A 22,917-nucleotide genomic window follows, 5' to 3' on the forward strand; every position below is an offset into this window, starting at 1 on the left:
GACAGACAAGACACAGACAGACAGAAGACAACCAGGAACAGCCAGATCCCCAGGTGAGGATGTGCCAGGTGTCTCCATCAGGGATGGGTGAGCTGGTCACCAGCCAAATCTGGCACTGAGGCCCTCTTGGATGAGGACAGCTGTCATCAGGCCCTGGCCTGGGACCTGCTGGTCTCCTGCAACAGATACCAGACCTCTCGGTCACAGGCTGAAAAGAATAGCGGTTGTTAAACAAACACTGGAAGGAAGAAATCAGGTAGGGCTTGGTGTCCTAAGACAGAGGATCAAACAGTGGCCAACAGCTGCAAATCCATCTAAACAAAGCAGCAGCCTAAATCCAACCTTAAGTCTCAAGACAAGCACCATCATCCCAACCAACTTCACACATAAAACATAAGTACAAAGTGAAGGATTTTGAGACAGCAAAGCAGAGCATTAAACCCTGAGGCAATAGCTCTCATTGCTGAGTGATTAAAGCCTGCAAATGATGACATAAAAACCCCCATCTGTGCTCACTTCCTCACCACCTATACGGAAACTGAGCAACACAGATTAGTATTATCTCTGCACAAGAAGACACACAGATTTGTTACATATTCCATGCTACTATTTTACATAACTAAAAATACGTACACATAGCACAGAGAAGCCTAAGGAAAATAGAAGAAAAAAATGGATTGTATGTCAGTATGTCAGTCAGTATGGTGCGTCTATGCTAGTTTTGAAAAATGTAATGGGGAGATGTGTAAGGTTACAAAAGATCTCTCTGTTCTATTTCTTACAACTAAATACTATAATTACATGGATCAAAAGGTATTGAAGGCTTACTAACTGGACGCATACAACACATAAGCAACTACCCAGTCTATCTGGGTATGAATACATCCCTAACATTTTGATTTTGATATGATACAAAAAAGCAGTCCTTAAAATAACCTACCTGGGTACAAAATCTGCTAACACCATGAATTCCTCCTCTCTAGAGGAATGTGTTCAGCTGAATGTCTTGTTCAGACTTACCTATTAAAGTTAAAAAGGAAAATACACATTCTAACACCACAAAACCTCTATGAAAACTGAAGCAGTCTATGTAAACGTGTGCCTTTATTTGCCAAAGGAAAAAAAGCCCATATTGGAAGTATTAAATTCTTGCAACCATGAAATTGACTTATGTACCACTTATAATTCAAAATATCTATCTGATGCTGCTAGAGTTACTCAAGTTTTACACATAAAAGATGAAAAATCTTGCCTGTCAGAAGCTGAAATGCCAAAAATATAATAAAGAAACTATGAATTCTCTGGGCTGGATTCCCAGAAGACCTGGGCCAGGTGAGAGATCCACTACCTTTTTAAATGAGCGAATGTCCAAAGGGGATCAATTTTGTTACAGTCCTGAGCAAAGGTAGAGTCAAGGCTGTAGGGCCTCAGAGACAGAGACTACTCAACAGGCAACTATATCTCCTGAGGACTTGAAGGGAGGTAAAGAAAGAGCTGTACTTCCTTTCTTGTGCTTAATAACATGACTCAGCCCAGAGTGACAGAAATACTCAATAGATGCCAGCAATTAACATCAGTGATGACAGCATGCTCCTGCGCTGACATCTCGGACCTCAGTACTAACTCTCAGTATAAATTACACATTCATTCTCTGCACTTAATGTTTCTTCCTCTGTCAGAGGATGCTCACAGCCAAGATCAGCCCACCTCTGCTTCTTTGCAAAGACCTGAAGCACTGTGTAAACAAAGGCGTAAGTTTGGGATTCTAATTAATTTGCCACTGCTATCTCCATACCTCTGGTAAACACTGGGCTCTTCATTAAGGAAACCAAATTTGAATTTCAAAGAGGAATGAATATTCATTCACTTTGAGCAATTACATACTAAAGTATTCAAGCTATATTTGTTGAATGAAAGATCGAATTAATGAATGAGTATATGCAGACTTCTCTCCAACCTTCCTCTCTTTCTCACCAGATTCCCTTGCAGCTTCACTTGAGAGTTAAAGTATCAGAGGAGGAGGGGAGAAACCATAAGGAGAACAGCACTTTACTCATGGCCTCGCTTAACTGTATTGTGCAGTCCAACTACATAATTAATCACTGCCAGCAGCAGTCAGGTGCAGGCATGCCAATAACGCTGTCACGGCTTGCCAGGTGTGGCAAATTACTGTGTCTTCGTCTAGCCAAGCTTTGTGCCTGGGAGTCTAACAAAAAGCACTTAAGAACCTCCTGAGGCAGGAGAGCAGTGTTGGCTGACAATCAATGTCTCCTTGCTAGTGGCGCCCTAGTTTGGTTCTGACAAGCTCAAATTCTTATGGATGCCTAGGCTCTAGGCTGTGCCAGTGTAAAAAGGAAATGGGCTTTTCCCTGGCCTGTCTTGGGCCCTGCCAGGTCTAAACAGTTTACCTCTTATGTTTGCCTGTTCTCCAACCACAGGCTGCACACCTGACTTCAATGCACTTTCTCAAAGGGATATTTAAAACCCCTTCCACTCAGCGTAGGCAGGGATCCTGGCTGAAAGTGCTGTCTCCACGATTCCCTGCTGCCTCCACTGCTGGCGCTGACACAAATACAGCTTTGTATGAACTCACCACAAAAATCTTGAATCTGTCCTCCTCTGTCACTGATTCTGTAGCACTCGAAACTAAGCTAATTATATTTTATGCCATTTAATTAACTATATATCTCAACCTTAATGACTAAGCAAAATATAAGCAAGAGCCAACTTGAACTGTGTGACTCTACAAATAGTGTAAAGAATGGCTAGATATTTAAATAAGCACCAAGCTAAAAGAAGAAAACAGAATGCATGACTAACACTAGCAAACAATACGAAGTGTGTCGTGTTGATCTTTAGAACTGGGTTTTCTAATATGTGCCATTAAAATCAACTGTAATTCCAACTTCCTTAGTAAATTCAAACTTGATTTGAGAGTTTTCTCACTTACTTTAAAACTAAAACTCTTAAAAAGTACACAAAGTAACCTTCTAATAATTAAAGAAAAATTACCACATTGGACTTTACATTACCTTATTAGTAAGTAAGTAATCTTTCAATGGTAAAACTATAACTAGAAATATGTAAATTATTTAAGATATATTGAACATGATAGTTATTTCAAACTCTGCAATATATCATAGTTAACATGAGTACCATATAGTCTCATGTTTGTATTTTTCCAGTGTATTCTCACTGTTCCATTACAGAAATTCAGTTTTAAAATGTATATAGAGGAAAATTGTTCAGACCAAGATGTTAAATATGATAGTAAGAGGTAAAATCCAAGTACATGGCATTGGCACAAACTCAGCCCAAATATGAAAGAAAAGAGAATAAGGGAGATATTTATCAATAACAATCTAGCAATGAAGAGATTCTGGTATAATATCTGGATTGATGAGATGCAACATTCACTAAGGATTTGACCTAGTACATCTTGTAACTTCTACCCTGCCTGGATAGTGGACAGGTCTCACTGTCTCGGGGTTCCTCCTACAGAACCACTAAGAATGCAATCACTGAAAATCCTTTAAGTGAATTCCTAGTTCACTACTCACTTCCAACTGCACTTCTCCAAAACCCAACTCCAGCTGACATTTTGCTCTTGGATAAGCTATAGAAATTATAATAGCACCTATGCCTACTAGTTTAAATGTGGTAACATTTCTCTATACATTCATATTCCTAATCTTCACAAAGAAATTTTTTATCCTTAGTGCAGGTATAAGGACAGAAACACATTAATAAACAGAACACAGCCAATAGTTAATCAAAACTCCTTGTAACAGCTTTAATTAGTAGTTTACGAAAATCAGTACAAAGAAAAAATTACCTGTCCTGAACTACTAGCTCTGCCTAATGCCAGGGTCCACACATTCGGGAGCAACAAAACATTATGGTCATTGTTACTGTTTTTAAAAATATATGTTGCAATTACTTAAATTGTTATTGCTTTCAAAAATATATGTTGCAACCAGTTATATAGCATGTTTAAGAGAAAATCTCTTACCCAAGAACACAATGAAATAATCTGAAAATTATCTATTTTTAAATTCTCATCAAAGCATCCAAGATATGAGCTCCTTGTAACTGTCTTCTATCTTTGAGTGTGAGATTTTGTTTTCTGTTGAAACAGATCTTCAGCCACACCACTGATAATCATCAGAAGCTTACATTTACACTGCTTTTTCCTCCATGAAGCTGTCAGTTTAGGGCTTCTTTAGCTTGGCCGACAGTTTTATAATTCAATAGATTGCACAAGAGTATGATGTCCTCAGTAATGTAAATAATCTATTCTGCATAACCTTATGATTACTAAACATGATCTACAAACACGTAAAGGCACCCACATTCCCAGAAGTCCAAGGGATCAGTTTTCTCCATTGCTGCCTTCACTGTAAAATAAACTTGGAGTGACCTACTAGCTTGCAAAATGATTCCGTTTACCACATTTAGATTTTAAAAGGCATATGAAGGCCTGAAAGACTACAATTCATTTATAAATGTATTTATATTATCTCCTTTTTATGCAAATTGAAGCATGTTTAAGGGCAAGAAAGTGTTTCCCAGGGTCATCTTTGAATATATGCTTTCTTTCACCTGTGACATCTTTGAAAATTTAAACTAAAATAAATGTGCTATATAAGAAGTTCAGAGCAGGCTACCAAATCATGTGCAAACATGCTATGAGGGATAAGACATCTGGGGACACATAAACATAGTTCCCTTTTAATAATGCTTTCCCTTAACCAAGCCAAAGAATGAGTGGGAAACTGATACATTTTAACTTGAAGCTAAAGATCCATATTTCTTCAGTAAAAAATCTCTTAGTTCTCTGAAGAGGACTCCGAAGATCAAGAAATTTTGGTTTCCACCAAGTCATCCTCCGAGGAAAAAGGATAAAGTCAGCAAGATTAGGAGAAAGGGGAGATTTATTTTTGCTTAAGAAACACATATCATTTATTACATTACAGGTATAGTCTTTAACCCTTCTATAAGTATTAAACCAATAAAGCCCTATAACTTTATAAGTTAATGCTGTTAGGCAACGTCCCTTTTACAGAAGACAACAGAGACAACAGAAAGACAAACTGCCTTGTCTAAGATCACTGGGTTTGTAAAGTTCCGGGCCAGTATTTGAACTTATGCGTGAGACTCCAGAATCTAAGCTCATAACCTGTCTTACTCTGCTTCTCTACCATACGGTGCTTCCCTACTTCTCATAAATTCTACCTGAAACACCAAGAATGAAAGAAGAAAACAATCATGATCACAGAGGAAACTAAAAGTATATCACTTTGTTTGTTTTTTCCTTCTCAGTTTAAGGCAACTATCTTTTCATTGGGGGAAAAAAAAGTCTGTCTTCCAAACACAAATGACAAAAACAGCAGGAAAGAAAATGCTATTTTCATGTTTCTAGAAGGTTATCATAAACAACAAAGAGAGAAAAACAAATTAAAGTTTTACAAAAACGCCACTTGACAGTATCCCTGGTACCTCACTGCCTATGACAATCTGAATGTGCTGTGTTTGGTGGCTGCACTGAGCACCCTACGGTGTGAAAATGAAGGATGACCATGCTTGGAAAGAAAAGAGAAGCATATTGTAAGCAAGTGTAAATGCACAGTAAGGTCTGAATGTTGTGGAAATAAGCCCAGGCTGCTTCTCAATTCATGAATTTAGCTGAGATGGCAGAACAGATGACAAACAACAACAAACAGAAACACCATACCACACAATTCTCTCCAATAGAGGGGATAAATATCCATAGCAGCTTATTTAATTCCATGCTAATTTACTTTCTTGTTTAACCAGTCTAAATATTTGCTATCTATTAAATATTCATGTATTGTTTTAATACCTTCAGGGCTTTATCCTTTAAGGAATTAATTTATAAGTACCTGTAGTCAAAACAGCACATTTTTCTCAAAATAACAACAAAAACCTTTAGTCAAAGACTTAATATCAACCAATTGGTTAAAATGTAGATCAGACAGAGAATTCAATCTTTTCATTTAAGATCTCAAACACTGATTTGAAACTTTCATTTAAGGAAAAAAACTTTTTTCATCTCCTCTCTAGTACAATTATTTTGTTGAGTTTTAATATCAATGGAAATTTAGTAACAGCCTTTCATTTCTTCTTAAAGTCCTGGAGTTAGTACATTCAATCTATTTCTTTGGTGTGCACACTTTTGAAGAATCTGTTTTATTTTTCTGTGAGGTTTAACAAATAAGATCAATTTATTCAAAGAAAATTATGTAATAATTTTAATGTAGTTCTCAATGGTTGTCTTGGTTACTTTTCTCCTCACTGAGACACAGAGGAGGAGAGGAAAGGTTTATTATGACTCATGTTTCAGTCCATGGTAGGCCAGCTCCAAAGAAGAAGCCGCATGGCAGAGAAAAATTCACTCACCTCTGGTGCCAAGAGGCAGAGAGCAAAGGGTGGGCCCTTGAGGGAGACATAGTCTTTGGGGTCATGCTCCCCAAAAACCTGATTCCTCCGACCAGACCTACCTCCCAACAGCAAGTCAGCTATAAAGGTCCCATAAGCACAAGGTCCCTAGGGGACATCTACATATAAATCATAACACTTATATTAGATATGATGTTTATTAATACATAAAATCTAAAAGCTTGTTAAAGCAAAACAAATGACTCAGTAAACTCTAAAAGCCCATCAAACCCCAAAACAAAAAGTTCTATTAAAAAAGGGCATACTTTAGTTTTCAAAAAGTCAGTATTGTGAACTACAAAGAAAGGCTATGAGAGTATCTACATTAGAGATATTAAGTTAGGGACACAATTAGCAATGCAGTAAGTAACTTTTCCTAGGCTAAACTTGTAGGAAGGGGAAACAAAGCTCTAAAAGAAGTTAATGAAGCTGAATTACAAATGATAAATTTATTGAAATTGATAACTGCATTCTGGCTGTAAATTCCTGATCCTTAAGAAATACACTCAAGTGACTGTGAAGGACCATGGTATGTAATATCCTAAGATGTCTCAAGAAGAAAAGCATGAGAAAAAAGGACACAGCACTAATTGATAAAATGAATGGAGTAACAGGTAGGTGGATTTGGATAAAAGCTAGAGAAATGATCTTTTTATTGCTTTTATGGTTGGCAAATTTAAAATTATTTCCAATTAAAAACTAAATATAACAACTGTGTTTTAAAAGTTTATGACCTATACCTGCACTATAAAAGCTATAGTTTTGGTTCAATCTTTGCAAGTCACAGAAGCCCAGAATACCTGACTCTTGCACTGAAGATATTGATACTCTGCCGCAGAGTAGACTATCTTCACGGACGTTTATAAGACCTTGATTGACAAGGAATGCTAGTCATGTCTGATACTGAGGTCTCTCCATAAACTCAGTAGTAGATACACTCTACTTCCTCAAGCTCTATCATGAAAAGAGAATGCACATGCACCCTAAAACAAATGATTGTTAGATCACAAGTCCTGCTATATCAGAACCTGGTGATACAACAATCTGGAGGAAACACCTCCTGGCTACATCTCCAGTGACCTGACTCAGTGCATATTTAATGTACTTACCACATACAGGCATAAATCAACACACACTAGAAAGTGGAGGAAAAAAAAAAAAAAAAGAATCAGCTTTGTCTCTACCCGTAAAGAGTTCACAGCCTAAAGAGAGAAGAGCATACAATTCTGTAATTACAGTAGAATCCATGAAATGCTACAGTTAAGGTGTGTATCAAGTACTCTAAAATCATTTCAGTGAGTTAGTGAGACCTACATCATTCAGTTATATAAGAGCAATTTACTCTTTGTCAGGAACAGGAGCCTTATGGATGAGTAAGCACATCCCAACTGCCAAGAAAAGATGTGAGAAGGGTTCCAGATAAAAACAACCAATAACTTATGACAATGGCATTGAACCATGAAGCCTCACATGTTTTCCTTGAACAGTAAAGGAATGACTACAACTGGGAAAACAGCTTCTCCTGAGAATGTGATAGTGACAGACATAAAAACAAATTAGGGACAGATCCTAAACCGCTTTGTATATCATGCTAAGAAACCACAACACAGTCCTAGGCAGGAAAGGGGAGAATATTTTCAATAGAAAAACGTAAGTGATAAAACTTTACGTGGTTGAAGTATGAAGTACAAGTCATCGGTAAAAGATCAGAATCAGTTATAACAGTTCACATGTAATGGCAACTATCTTCAGATACTGAGATCAGAGCTTAAATCAAGACAACATCAACAAGGAAGGGAAGTACAATGGGTAGGGCTTAGTGACCAACTTACTGTGTCTGATGAGATATGGTAGAGGAGAGGGGTTGGTGTAACTTTCTAGTTCAAACTTTGGGAATCAGCAGCACTGACTGACTGAGGAAAAGGGAGAAGACAAATTCAGTCTTGAACATAAGGACTTTAACATTCGAATGCAGCATGCTTAAAGATGATTGATACATAATTTAGTTCTGCAGGAAAGTTAAAAGTAAATATAAATATTTGCTTAGGGTCATCAATCATAATGATAAAATACAAGATCATGCTCTTTTATTCTCTAAGGAAGACTGTATAAACTGAGAAGAAATCTAAGGATAGACATTTAAATATGATCAAAAGAAAAAGCCAGAGAGGAGGGAGAATGAGAAGAAGCAAAATTAGGACACACAGTACACCTTGAACATGGGTTGGGTGCCAAATAGCCACAGATCAGCCACTGAGAACCAAACATTCTGATAAATTTAACTAAGATAGCCCAGTTTTCTCTACCAGTGATCTAACTTTTAGGTCTGACATAGAGTTCAAGTTCACTTCTCATTCTGTTCACTCTCTCTTTACACAATGAATTTCAAAATTGAAAAAAGATTTTATTTTAAAAGGAGCATAATTATAAATATACTAAAGCCTCCACAGCGACAGTGCTTATAAATACAAAGGAAAAAGGGTTTACAAACTAGTTCTTGAATACATTTGTCCCTATTTTAAAAATTATTGCTGGGCAAAACAGTGTAATAAATCAGTGTTAAACAATGAAATGTTCCCATTGCAACACAGCAATGCTAGGCTATTCTGGATTAAACAACAGCATCCTCCACGTGGAAAGCCTGCAGACGAACAGCTGAGAGTACGTGTGCTTGCACACTCCCCACACACAGCCTCCTCAAGCAGTCAGATTTCACAGCCAGAGGAACCTCTTAAACACTTTGCCTTGATCACCCACAGCGACCACCAGTCTGGTGCACTCATCTACCCTCTCACAGAAACCGTGATACCTGTAATCAGTAACTCAGCCCAGCAACCAGGATTTACAACTAACTCCTTGGTCTCATTTGTTCTCTATTTAAAGTTTTTCTTTTTAAATTTATAATTAATGTACTGCCTACATATCCAGTGTTCCTGACCTCCCAGGTCACTAGAGAAAGCAATGTGTTTTTCTTCTGCAATCATTTGAATAAATAATACCCAATCGTCTGACTACAAGTATTCATTACACAAGCGCTACGGAAAATAATCAGTCACAGATCAAGTTTAGATGCTCCAAAACAAATGGCATAGGTATGACTTCAACAGAATCCTTTCGGAGGTTTCTTTTTTCCAGAAACGATCTGTATTTCTTCCTATGTGCATACACAATCTCCTCCTTTGTATTTATTTCTCTAGAATCACTATTCATTTTATGTCTAAGAAACAAACTCAGATCAAAAATGGCTTTGCAAAAAAAATGGCTTTGCCATTTGCCTAGCATGTTAACAGAACAATAATTATTTTAGTGTTTCAATTTGGACAGTAAAAAAGATGACCTCATGATGAACCTCCTGTAACACAAACAGTACTGTTTATAAATAAAATTTCATGCTGAGAGAGCCTTAGCTTCCAAAGTAAGAAAGCAATCACTATGTTTGTAGGCAGTTAACATTCTGCCCTTTACTTTAGGTACATAATATCTACATTTTAATCAACATTTTTTAGAATGTTGCTCTAAGTACAGAATCCTGGGTTTTATTCATGCATATCTGGAAACTGTTGTTTAACAAATATCCCACTAGCAGCTAGGAAGAAAAAATGCACGCTTTCCATTGATTCTTACTACTAACAAAATACACTAGCAATTCTTAGTTCAGACCAATAAGATTCATAAAGAGACATGTAACTAAAGATCAGGTAGACATTCTTTTGAAGAATGAAGATACCACTTTTAAAATTCTCCAAGGAACTGTTTACAGTTAAGCCTAAAGTAAACTATAAAAAGATGAACTTATTCAAGATTAGAAACAGTGCCATCAGCTATAGAAATCATACTTTGAATCAAATAAGACTAAATTCCATTTTTTTATGGGCCAGATGACCCTAGACAAGTTACTTAACTTTGCTGACTCCTAATGGAAAGAAATGAATATATTATGTGAATAAATTAAGCCCAGCATTCAGCACCCATAGACAGTCACTAAATATTACCTTCTTCCTTGGCTTTCTACTATAAATGACAACATCATTAGGAAATTCCATAATTTTCCATTATGTGTGTGTGGTTTGCATTTCAATGATTACTTGCCAGTCTGTAAACAAAGAACATCACAAAATATTCCATTTTGATACATGCAAAGTAACCACAAGTGAATTCACAAGCTGTTATTTTTAATATTTGTCATTTAAAAAGCCTATGTGTTCACAAAATAATGTAAAAAAGAAACCATTCAAATGCAGATATATTAAAGCATACATCTGATTGCTAAACATAAACAAGGCTCATGATTTTAAAACACCATGAGTCCTAACCTCATTGGATTGGCTGTTCTAAATAACAAAATCATTGAATAAGTACCACATTACCATGTCCTTTATAATACCCAATAAACTGGATCGGACACAAAACACTCTTTAAAGGGGCACTGTCCTCATTACTTCACCCAGCAGCTGACACAAAAGGGAAGTAGGTCAAGTCCACTTTTGTAAAGCTCTTAAATAACAGGTCAGAGGACAGAAACATTAGGACGAGATAATGATGTTGTTGATAGAAGAGGAAAAAGGTTTTTAATTTTTGATTCCCAGTTGTAAAGATTCCAAAATATCATATTCACATTAATAAACATTTTTCTTCTTAATGATGACCAGCCACCTGCTGAAGTCAAAAGAAACAGGAGCCCACTCTTAATTGGAAACAGCAAGATTGTGTGTATTTTCCATTGTGTACTTTGGCTCTCTAAACATTCAGTTCCAGAATCCTAAGGCGAAGCCTGAGAAGCTCCCCGGTTCTCTGTAAGCTGACACATTCTTTGGACACACACTGCATGCATTCAGTATAATCAGTATATGCACAGTTGGAATGCAGTGCTTGAGGCCCCTGCATCTTTTAATCAGTTTGTGTGAATTTTAAGTGAGTTATCAGCCACGGTGAGGGTGCAACAAATTCTGTATTTGGGAAGTTCTTAAGTGGAAATAATAAGACCCAAATGTTCTAATGTTTCTTTTTTCATTTCAGAGAAATAGTCTCTGTCACACTTGCGACCTTCTGCCAAAGTCTACATGGATCAAACTTAGTGGTAGCTGACTAAGCTAAATGTTTTGTCCAAGTTTCCAAAACAAGTTCCCACAATTTTCCATTTACGAAAATTAAAGGTAAGAACAATACCAGTTTGAACAACACAGTGATTTAAAAATTAAAATTGATTTTAACTCACCTCCCCCTTTAAAGCCCTAACCATTATTTAGCCGCAGCAGTGGCCTAGTGCCCACTATAGTTCCCCATTATGTAAAATTTATCCACTAGAAGTCATTTAGATCAGTACCGTTTTCTAAAATTTAGGTCCCATACCAATTCTCAGGGAAAACAATGTTAATCTCTTCAATTATAATCTATGTAGCAAATGATCAGTCAAAAATTTAAAAAAACAAACAACCTAGCGGACATCAATAAAATATATTCATATGCAGGAAATTTATTTACTATATAGATAAAATTAATTTACTAGATATCCTACAAGTATAGTATTGCTGGTTGGCAGGTTAGGACAATGATTTGGGGATAGATTATGCAGTCTGTAATGTTAATTCATTTATTTCCATTCCACCAAAAACACAGGTGAGTCTCTGCTTTCTACTGCCTTTATAAGTTTTATTTCCCCCAACCAAAACAAAAATTAACACCTACACTTGAATTTTGTCTCTCAACCAAGGTTTCTTGAGGACATTCTTCTAGGTCCTCTTAGAGACAGAGGACTAAGAATAATCATCAAGCTTTTATTGAGACCTACTTTGCCACAAATGATAATTCACAAAACCCTCACAGTCCAGTAAAGTATATGATTACCTATTTTTCTGCAGAGGCACAACTGAGGCAGGTGGAAATTATGCTTCAACAATAGAAGGACAAAGAATCAGAAAGGTACTCAGGACCTTTCTAAATCCATGGCTCAAGGACCAACACTGGTGACATCACCTGGAGATATGTTGACAGGCTATTCCCTAGGGTCCAATAAATCCAAATTCACATTTTAATGGTTTCATAGCAATTCATTTCCACATTAATGGTTGAGAAGCAGCACCTCAGAATACAGCCTAACCGTCCAAAAACAATTTCTGTATAGTGTCACTCTTCTGGCTTCCCAATCCAGAATGGAATTATTAAAATAATAAGCAGATCGATAGCATTGCTCCTAGAGAAAAAAGATTTAAAGATTTCATGCTTACAATCCAAATGGCAGTGTCAGCTTGGCATCTGATTACCCGCTGAGGTGCTCTAACACTGCTTCCCGTTCAATCTCTCCTCCCCAATATCCCTCATGATCATTTCTCTGCCACCTGCTTTTGTATGTCCACTTTCATACTCACTTTCCCACTGTAATTTACTTGCTCTTACATCCCTTCATTTTTCTCTTCTCTGTCATAAATTCTCTCATTTAGCAATAATGATTAATTGTATTTATGCATTATATCCTCCTTGGCTAACACAAGACTATGTTGGTTCTTGGATGTTTAAGGGAAGAAAAGATCCTCTACCTCCGAATTCATAAATTCTTAAGGAAATTCAACAGATAAAATAGCAATCTGAAAATGTTTAAAACATACACACACGTGTATTTATACAGCTTTATCATATATGTCATTCTGAAATAGGACCAAGCAAAAGGTACTGAATTAATTATTTTTTAAAAAAACTTGAAATCGTTTGTAGAAGTTTTTGAAATGGCTATAACTTTTTGACACTCTTCCATGGGGAAAGAAACTCTATATTCTTTTTCTCTGAAACCTAGACAAGCTTGTAATTGCTTCACCCAAGAGAAATGCAGTGGAAATAATGGTGCATAATCTCCTTAGCCAGGTCTTAAGAGACTATGGACCTTTCTCAGCATCTCTCAGAACTCTCCCTTTTGGGAAGCTTGCTCTTCAGAGACTCTTGGAAACCAGTTACCACGCTGGAAGAAACCCTCATCATACAATGTGGGTGTGTATGTATCTGTAGGCAGTTGAGTCCATGGAGCTCAGATTTTAATCATTCTTCCCACCCTTCAGATATAAGAATGAAAAAGCCTTCTTGAGGTTCCAGAACCTCGCCATTCAAGTTTTTCTACTGAGAACCCCCCACCAGACACTATGGAATAGAGACTAAAGGTTGCTCTGTACCTTGTCTTAATTTGTGACCTACAAAACCTATAAGCATTATAGACTTGTCACTAAGTTTTGGAGTAGTTTGTTTTATAGAAATAGATATGAGAATAAGAACCACCTTTCAAATAAATGTTTATTAAAAGATCTATTAGGTAGTTCAGCACCAGATCGTCCTTAAATAGGATCTAAAATAAACTTTCTTATATAACTTAATAGAAAGAGAGTCACTATGCATTTTTAACTTTTAACCTAATTTTATGATTTTCAAATCCTAAGTGTTTTAAACAGAATTTCTCATTTGGAAGGAACTGTTTGTTCATGTTTGTTTCTAGCTACTCTCCACATGAAAAGAAACTTTTTAAGGAATTACTCATAAGCATGAAGCTCATCGTAACACATTTCTCCACTGAAACACAAACTTCTCATTTAAGAAAAACAGAACCTTGTTCAAGTTCAGACAACTAACTTACTCAAATTCTAGCACTATGCACACTTCGGACCAGACGGTGCTCCTCGTCATGTGCTCAATTTCTTTTCATTTCACTTGGTTCATATTTACTACTAAAATGTTTCTTTTAAACTTGAATTTGCATATCATGGAAAATAAACAAAGCCCAAAAATGAAAGACAAGTGATTCACTTATTTCCTCTCGACTGACAGATTTCATACAGTGCTTTTGTAATAAAGATATTAATGAAGTAGCAATGTTTTGTGCAGACATTTGCTCCTCTGTCTACTTCATTTATAAATACATTTTAATGAGGTAATAGAGACTACACAGCTCTGCAAGTGTTCCTTTTTCTAACACTTGTTCTGAATTCAAAGATTAGAAACAGCTAATCTGCTGCATTTTGGGGGCTGGCTTATGAATACAGCACTTACAGCTCATTGTTTGAGCATCTGGAAAGCTAACATCTCATAAATAGCCCATCCTCCCAAACATATGATTAGACAATAAGGGTAATCTGAAATTTGTTTAAAATCAGTAGCCATAAAGTAGATACAGTGTACTACAAATTGTCCCTCCCTCCCTCCACAGCCTCCCCCCAGAGCGTGTATTGAAACATGGCTTAATGGGACTTCATTTTGCCAAGAAGACATTCAGAGTGGAGTTTGTCTTTGTACAATTAAATTATGCACATTGTCAAATCTTCTCATTTAAGAAATCTATATTTTACTGAATTATATCTAAGAACTAAGTCAGGTCTACCCTGGCTGTACTGTGTTTCTTCAAATGTGTATGTGTGTGCATATTTGTGTGTTTACGTACAATTATGAGCAGAACTGATAAGGGATATGATTCAATAGACAAAGTCTACCTTCTAACCAACACACAGAAAAGCAAGTCCCATATAGAATAACTTGAGAGTAACAAGCATACAAAGTTTATCGGATTATACCAGAGAAAGTTACCAAAAAAGAAGATTAATATATCCCCCAGTTTGATTAATACATCCTTCACTTTATGCTTCATGACTTTAACTTTTATAATCATGGCTTTACTAGCTAACATTTATTAACTGATAATACCTGGTAGGCACACAGCTAAGTACCCTCCAGGAATTATGTCATACACACATCAATACACCCCATTAAATAGGTGTTACTACGAGTCCCCATTTTACAGATGAGAAAACTGAAGCAAAGCCTATTTACAAAATATGCCCAATGTCACACAGATGCAAAAATTACAGGATTTTCCAGCTTGGGGAAAACACTGATGATGTCCTCACATGAATGTCTCATTTTGTAAATAAGGAAACTGAGGACAGAACATATTAAGTTTGCAGTTAAATTACTAACAGAACAAAATCTCACCCTAATTTTACATAGGCACAGACCTGTAGTCATTCAGATGGTTTCTATTTCTCCTTCTGAAAAAGGGTTTTCAAATTTTTATACTTTCTATTCTCTCAGTTTATGTCTATCCCTTCCTAAATTTTTATGGTGAACTCTTCTAGCCTATTTTAGTCATTTTAATAATCACAATTTTAAACTTTTCCATAACCAACACATATAAATATTTTTATTTATGTACATATTATGTGACATAACTCTCTACTTTTACCACTCAAACTATTCTTGGGAAACCACTCACACTAATCTACATAAGTATAACCAGGTAATTACTGTTAATTCCTAGTTATATCCATCTTATCAAAAATAGTAATTGTTCCCATCTTTTCTAGCATCTATTTTATAATAATGCTACAATGATTATATTTGTACTTATCTTCCTGGGTTTATTTGCAGAAGATTTTGAAATTAGAACAATTACCTCATAAATGTACTGTGTGTATTTCCAGCTTCATTAAATGTAACCAAATACTTTCGCAAGGTGTTTATCCAAAGTCACACATTACACAAAGAGTTCACATGAAATCTTGTCTAGTGCATGGTATCACCAAAACACATCTTCATACGTAGGATATATGAAGTAGTATTCTTACTTTTAATTTATGGTTCCCCTGAGTATCTCTAGGATATTAATGTTTAATTGCTTAGATTTACTCTTCTTTAAATTTTTATACTTCACTCATTTCTTTGCTGGCATTTTTTCTAACCAATTTATAAAATTTCTTACCATTTGTTACATATAGATTTTTCTCAAACCAACTGGGTTTTTAGCTTTGTAGGTCCTTTAGCACACAAGGATTTTTTTTTTTGAGATAATAAAATTTACCTACCTTTTCTTCTTGTTCAGCACAAGGAAATCAAACATGTGAGCAATGTATACATATTTTTCAGAGAAAATTTTACAAACAGATACTCTTATTTGGAACTTCCTCAGAGAAAATTAACAAAAGAACAAGAATGGAACTAATCCCATCTTTTATTTTGCAAATGATTCACCATGACTATCTGAAACTTTGGACATTAAAACTCAAATTCATTTTATTTTATTAAATGCAATTATCCTTTTATATCCTTTAAACAAATTAAATTTAAAATTTTTATCAAGACCTTCTCTGTCTTAAAAAGTTTTCAGTAATTTATTACATGATCATAAATTGTATCAACTGACCTATTTTTGGCATTTTAGTTCTTTTATCAATTGGCCTATTTTTGGTATTTTAGTCCTTTTTCATATGACATCATGTTTTGTATATGCATCCTTCCTTTCAAATAAATTTTTTATTACTGAGATAAACTATGATTTCAAATTTTCAGACAAGTTAAAGAAGAGTACTACACAGTGGCATTAGGACAAAATCAGTCATCACTAATAACATTTTAATATATCTCAAAAGTACAAAAGATTAAAAAAGCAACCTAATTTTGAAAGATGGCCCTAATAAATAATTTCTTATTCATGATGCTATTAGAAATCATATGAATAAGTAAATGATACTTTGTCACTTTATGAGTTATGCAGACATAGGTAAATTGATCATATTTTCTTCTATATAAAATAATATAATTACACAAAATATTCACCAAGGTTCTATCCATTTAAAATACATGTTAGTACACACAGAGAGACACTCAGACACACACACACACACACACACACACACACACACACACACACACATTTCCCAAGGGCCAAAACATCATTTACAGGAACAATGAAACTAAAATTTCATTTTAATATTCAGCTGCCCAAAACAGATTGGGTAACTTCCCTTCTTTACTATCTCTACTGAAATAAAAACCATTACTCACTATCGAAAAGCAGTGTGCCTCAGGAAATGTACTCTGATGACGGCAGAAAGGTATTTCACTGATTAAGAAAAACAGAATTGAATACCCTTTCCCTTCACAAATAGAAAGCACTTCAGTATAAGAATATTTATAAGATTCTACTTCACAATTTGTTCAATCTCTATTTTCTGAATTGTCTTTAAAGAATTTTACTTTGATTAACTTCCAATACATTAAACTTATTTGTTGAATTTCAATTTCATAAATTAACTAATGTTATTCGTTTTCTAAATACATTTGACCGATTGCCAATTAGATAGAAGTGAGTCTGGAAAAGAAAAAAAAAAAAAAAAAAAAAAAAAAAAAAAAAAAAAAAAAAAAAAAAACCTTCTCAAGAGAGTAGCTATTCAAATATGTTAAACTAGGCAAAATATCTAGCTGAGAAAGACAGCTGGCTTTCTCAAGCGTAGTGTCTTTCCAATCTTCCCCTTGCTATCCCCTCCACAGATACCATAAAGCATGCATCTGTTCTACCTTTAAAAACTAATAAGGTGGGTTTTAATATTAAATAAGATGTTCTTAAAACTTTGACTTGTTTCAAACTATGCAAATAGTTTCAAGCAGGATTTCTCAGAAAAAAAAAAATACTTTTAATGATTTATACCAAACTAGTTCTGCTAGAGACAAAAGCTGTCAGTTGTTCCTTGTTCTGGTAGGGAAACTCATTCATCAAGGTTGTGATCCTGGTAAAAATAGAACTGTATCATGGATCTAGTTTGTGTTGACATATGATCTTGTAGCTTTCGTTTTTTCTTGTCAAAACAAAAGCTGATTTTTTTTTCCTTTAAAATGATACTAACTAGCTTGTTTCATGGAATACAGACATCACTCCATGAAATTCACAAGAATACAATATTTATTTTCCATTAAGATTACTTCTCACACATAATTAATTCTGTGCTTAGCTAGCCCCAAATCTTAAAAACAGAGCATACTAACAGAAGCATATGCAATCATTTAATGCTTAGTTTTCTGGTTTGCAATCAACATGTGACTATCTTTTCACTATTGTTCTTTGTGACAAATGAAATATTAGTGACACTATCTTGTAAGAGATTTATTAAAATAGCAATCATGATACAGGTTCAGATCCCCTGTGTAAAATGTTTGGGACCACAAGTGTTATAGATTTCAGATTTGTTTGCGTTCTGGAACGTCTATGCCCATTCAATTTGGTATCACGAGGATGAGGTTCCAACTAAACATGAAATTCATTTATGATTCATATACACATAAGCTTGAGGTAATTTTATACAACACTACTATCACATGAGGTCAAGTGTGAACTTTTCTATTTGTGGTATCATGCTGGTGCTCAAAAAGGTTCAGATTTGGGACATTTCAGAGTATCACACTTGAGGAGTTCACCCTATCACAAAGCACTAATATTTATAAAGCAGTTAAGCATTAGGCACTATGATAACCAGGTACAAGGATTATTTCATTTAATGCTCATACATACTATGAATATTATTATCAACCTGGCTCAAACATGTTAAATAATTAGTTGAAGATTTTCTGGATAAAATTGTGGAGTTTAATGGGCATTCAGGCAGAAAACCCCAAAATCATTGTTAAACACTATGAATTATTATCTTCTATTACATAACTGTACTAAGACCTGCTTTTCTCCCTTCTGAGGAATTAATTTATCCTACATTTGTGAGTTTGCAATCTAGAAATGAAGACCTCAGACAAAAAAATACAGACAAACGTAGGAACACGAACTAACAAGTTTTGTTAAAATTGTATTACATACTCTTGCTATGAATGTTATTGCAAAGCACTAAGAAAAATAAAAGTAATTTGTAGAGATAGTGGAGCAGGAAAGAAAATGAGAAGCTCCAAATTCTTCACTGCTTTTACTTAGCATCTTGGTTATGCTGGTGGACACTAATAATACTTTACATTTCCTATTCTGTTTCCTACCATTATTGACTTAAATAACTAAGGAAGCTGAGCAGTAACAGCTCATGTGAGCAGGCAGTCACATCCACAGCTTCTGAGCCACTACGTCACAAGAATCTAGGCCCAGTCTTTGTCAAAAAGTTTTGCCAACACCCCTTCCTCACCCACAGGGAGAGGCCATGAGAAACGCAGAGCTCCTGAAGCAGCTTCTGAGAAAAAGACCAGTCTCTTCAGAGGATCCAGTCTTTAGGCAAGAGATCAGGCAGGAATCATGAAGGTCCCCTGAGACTCGCGATGGAAAATGTCTGGTCCAGGGCCAAGGCTAATGGGCGGGAAGGCCAGAACTGAGTCAGACAGACAGGATTACGAGTAAATGAAGCCGGAAGGAAGTTACTGGAAGAAACAGCAGACCACACGATCCATGAAGTACCACCAGATCCATAGTAAAGTCACACTCTGTCCCCTATCACTAGAGTGGCCGGCTTAGTGCCTGGTGAGAACAGTTAAAACAATTAACAGTTCTGTTTAGTTCCTTGCACAGTAACCCTGACTGTATTAACACTTTAAATGACCCTAAAAACTGAAAGAAAAAATGTGATCATGAACTTCCATACCATAATTCCAAATAATGTACTAAATGTAAACGAAATGAAAGGCAACTGTCTTAGTTAATTTTCTTATTGCTTAGACAAAGTGCCCAGCACTCAGAGTTAAAGGAGGAAAGGTTTATTTCACTAACACTTCATAGAGGTTTCAGTCCCTAAATGACTGGCTCCAAGGCAAGGTGGCTTGGCAGAGGGGCATAACCAAAGAGAACAGCTCATAATGCCCACAAAACATCAAAAGCAACAAGAAGACAAGATTCTTTCTGTCCCTTTTATCTCATCCAGACTACCAGGATGAGGGTGGTGCGAAACCAATCAGTGGACTGACTTAGTATGCACACACCCTCAATCTCATCACCACACACTTTAGATTCTGCCACCTATGGAAAATCCCTGTGACTGCATGAGGCCTTGGGGGGAACATCTAGACACAAATCACAACAGCAACTAAGAATTCTTCTTTTTCATAGTTTTTTTTTTTTTTAAAGAATTCAAAATAAGATCATTTCCACAACTCATACAAAAACAAAAATAATAAAAACAAACACTAAGTTTCAGTTTCCCTGCTTTGTTGAAATGTGAAATACATGATTGTTCTGCCTTAAAAAATATAATTGGGTTCATAATACATAAACCACTGCATTTTCAATCAACGGTTTTCCTAATAAATATTAGCCATTAAGGTTAAGGAAGTTTATTCTTATGTATATTTAGAAAAGTTTAATATTTATCATTATAAAATAGGTAATCAAATTCATTTCTATAAAACCTTGAGTAACTAAAAACCTATTTCAAGAAAGATAAATTATGATAAAATATAGTAGCATAAAAGGCTTATTTTTAATGGGCACTTATAATCTATGGATTTTTCAGGTATAAATGCATTAAGATCTATGTTTTATATCTAAGCTCTATATAAGTAAAATCAAATGTAAAGTACTATCATTAATTACAGTAATACATACAGTAATGGATATTGGTGTGAATAATCATCACTAAAACACTGATTCTCAATCATCAGTAAGATTGTTCTACTAATTGTAATTATTGTGATACATACAATTATAATATTATACACCTGTACATTAGAAATACTGGCTGAATTTCAAGTACTGCAGCAAGAAACTTTTCTGATTAATTTTGGGTACACCAGATTTACCTCATCAGTAAGTCAATTTTCAGGAAATACTGTTTGTTGCTTCATTGTTGCAGGCTTTTAAAAGCTATATAGGTGTAATGGGTGATATACTGTGTCAACTTAAGAAGTTTAAACTAAGTAACTCAGCAAGGGGCCAGGGTCCCTGCTTTGGAAACATCCTCATCCTGTGTAAGAGGAGGCGTGGAGAAGGGTGAGTTCTACACCGACAGGCCAGCAAGGGGATAGGCTGCTTATAATTTAAGGGAGAAAAAGAGCCTTGCTCTTGCTCTATTTGGTTCTTATTGCTTTTGCTATTTTCTACCACCTTGAACTATTGCCCCAAGCCATGCCATCCTGCCTTAGAGCCAATTGATTATGGACTGAAATTTCCACAAATTGTAAATTAATAAACCTTTCCCTCTTTAACTTCAGATGTCAGGCATTTTGTCCCAGTAACAAGAGAAAAGTAACCAAGACAGAATTTGGTACCACAGAAGTGGTCATTGCAGTGACTATACCTGACCAAGTCATTCAAGAGCCTTTGGGAATAGTTTGTGGGAAGAGGTTGGAAAAGTCCAGAGATGACACCTGAAATACTAGAGCTAGAAGGCCTTAGCCTGTTCTGTATGGAAGATTCTGATCAGAACTCAGAAGACCAGAAAACAGGTAAAGACCAGGCTCTGGAGGTTTCTGCTAGGAAAGACTATATTGGCTGTTGGACTCCAGATGATGTATATTATGGTTTGGCAAAAAAGTTTGTCTGCATTGTAGAGACTTTGCCTGAAACAGAGATTAACGGTGATGAACTAATTAATCTGGCACAAGAAATTTCAAGGCAGCCTGATGTTGAAGTGGTGGCATGGTTATTATTTTAAGGGCTTTTAGCCAGATTTATATTGCAAATCAAGAGCACAGAGCCTAGAAGGATGACTTAAAATGTTGTGTTTCACCAGAAAGGAAGCTCCAGTTAATATATGGGCTGCAAACACAGAGAACAGGGGAACTCAACTGCTGATAAGGAATGAAAATATAAAAGATCACCTGAAGGCATCACAAGATGCAGCAAATCACCACCCCTTTCAGCCTCAAAACTGCAAAAGTGAAAGCCTTTGCTTTGAGGAGAAAACCACAGAGGACCATGCTCCACAACGCAGCAACAGAGAAAATGTGTTCCTCAGAATTGGATTCAGAATGCCCATTGATCCAGGCACCTGACCCCTATAGCAAAGAGAGAGGAAAGCCTAGCTATTGCTCCAGTTGGCAGTGGACCTTGGCCTCATGCATGTGGCACTGGTTATAGGCATATACAGAATACAAGAGTTCTGAGGTTAAAAAGGATTCCACTCAGATTTTAGAAAGCCTGGGCGACCAGACAGTGTGCCCAGAGAGGGCAGTGTGTGACCCTGAGGGTGAAGTCAAAGGTGCAATGGACACTCCAGAAGTTTGGAAAATCCAGGAACATGGATCATCTGAGGAAACTAGCAAGAAGGAGCGGAGGAGGCCCAAGAGAGAAGCTATGGGAGCTACAACCACTGGGAGTGCTGCAGGGTTGGAGCCACTCACGCTCTTTGGAGTTCACATCTTGCCAGATTCCTTCAGATGCTTCAAATGGAACTACAAGACTTAATGTTTGCCCTGGTGGATTTTGGACTTGCTTTGATCCCAATCCTTTCATTGCTTGTACCTTTTGGAATGAAAATGTTTATCTGCACCATTGAATGTTGGAAGTTTTTAACTTTTCATTTGTACAGGGGTTTGTAGTTAAGAATTTGCCTTACATTTCTGAGGAAACTTGGGCCTTAGACTTTTCAGCAATGATGAAACTTATGACTCTGACAACTGTTAGAGACGAACTAAATATCTTTTGCATAAAGGGATGTGCGTGAATCTTTGGAAGGCCAAGAAGGAATGTTATGGTTATAATATAATATAATATAATATGATATGATATAATATAAT

General features: G+C 35.9%; 1 protein-coding gene across 4 annotated transcripts in view; it reads right to left on the reverse strand.

The window, feature by feature from the left end:
* Prkd1 (protein kinase D1) overlaps positions 1–22,917 on the reverse strand; it is a 301,676-nt gene that overhangs the window by 210,935 nt on the left and 67,824 nt on the right. The window lies entirely within an intron of this gene.

This window comes from Cavia porcellus, unplaced genomic scaffold, assembly GCF_034190915.1.
Source record: "Cavia porcellus strain 051 isolate PalLab524CR breed Dunkin Hartley unplaced genomic scaffold, mCavPor4.1 scaffold_1, whole genome shotgun sequence".
In the NCBI taxonomy this organism is placed as follows: domain Eukaryota; kingdom Metazoa; phylum Chordata; class Mammalia; order Rodentia; family Caviidae; genus Cavia; species Cavia porcellus.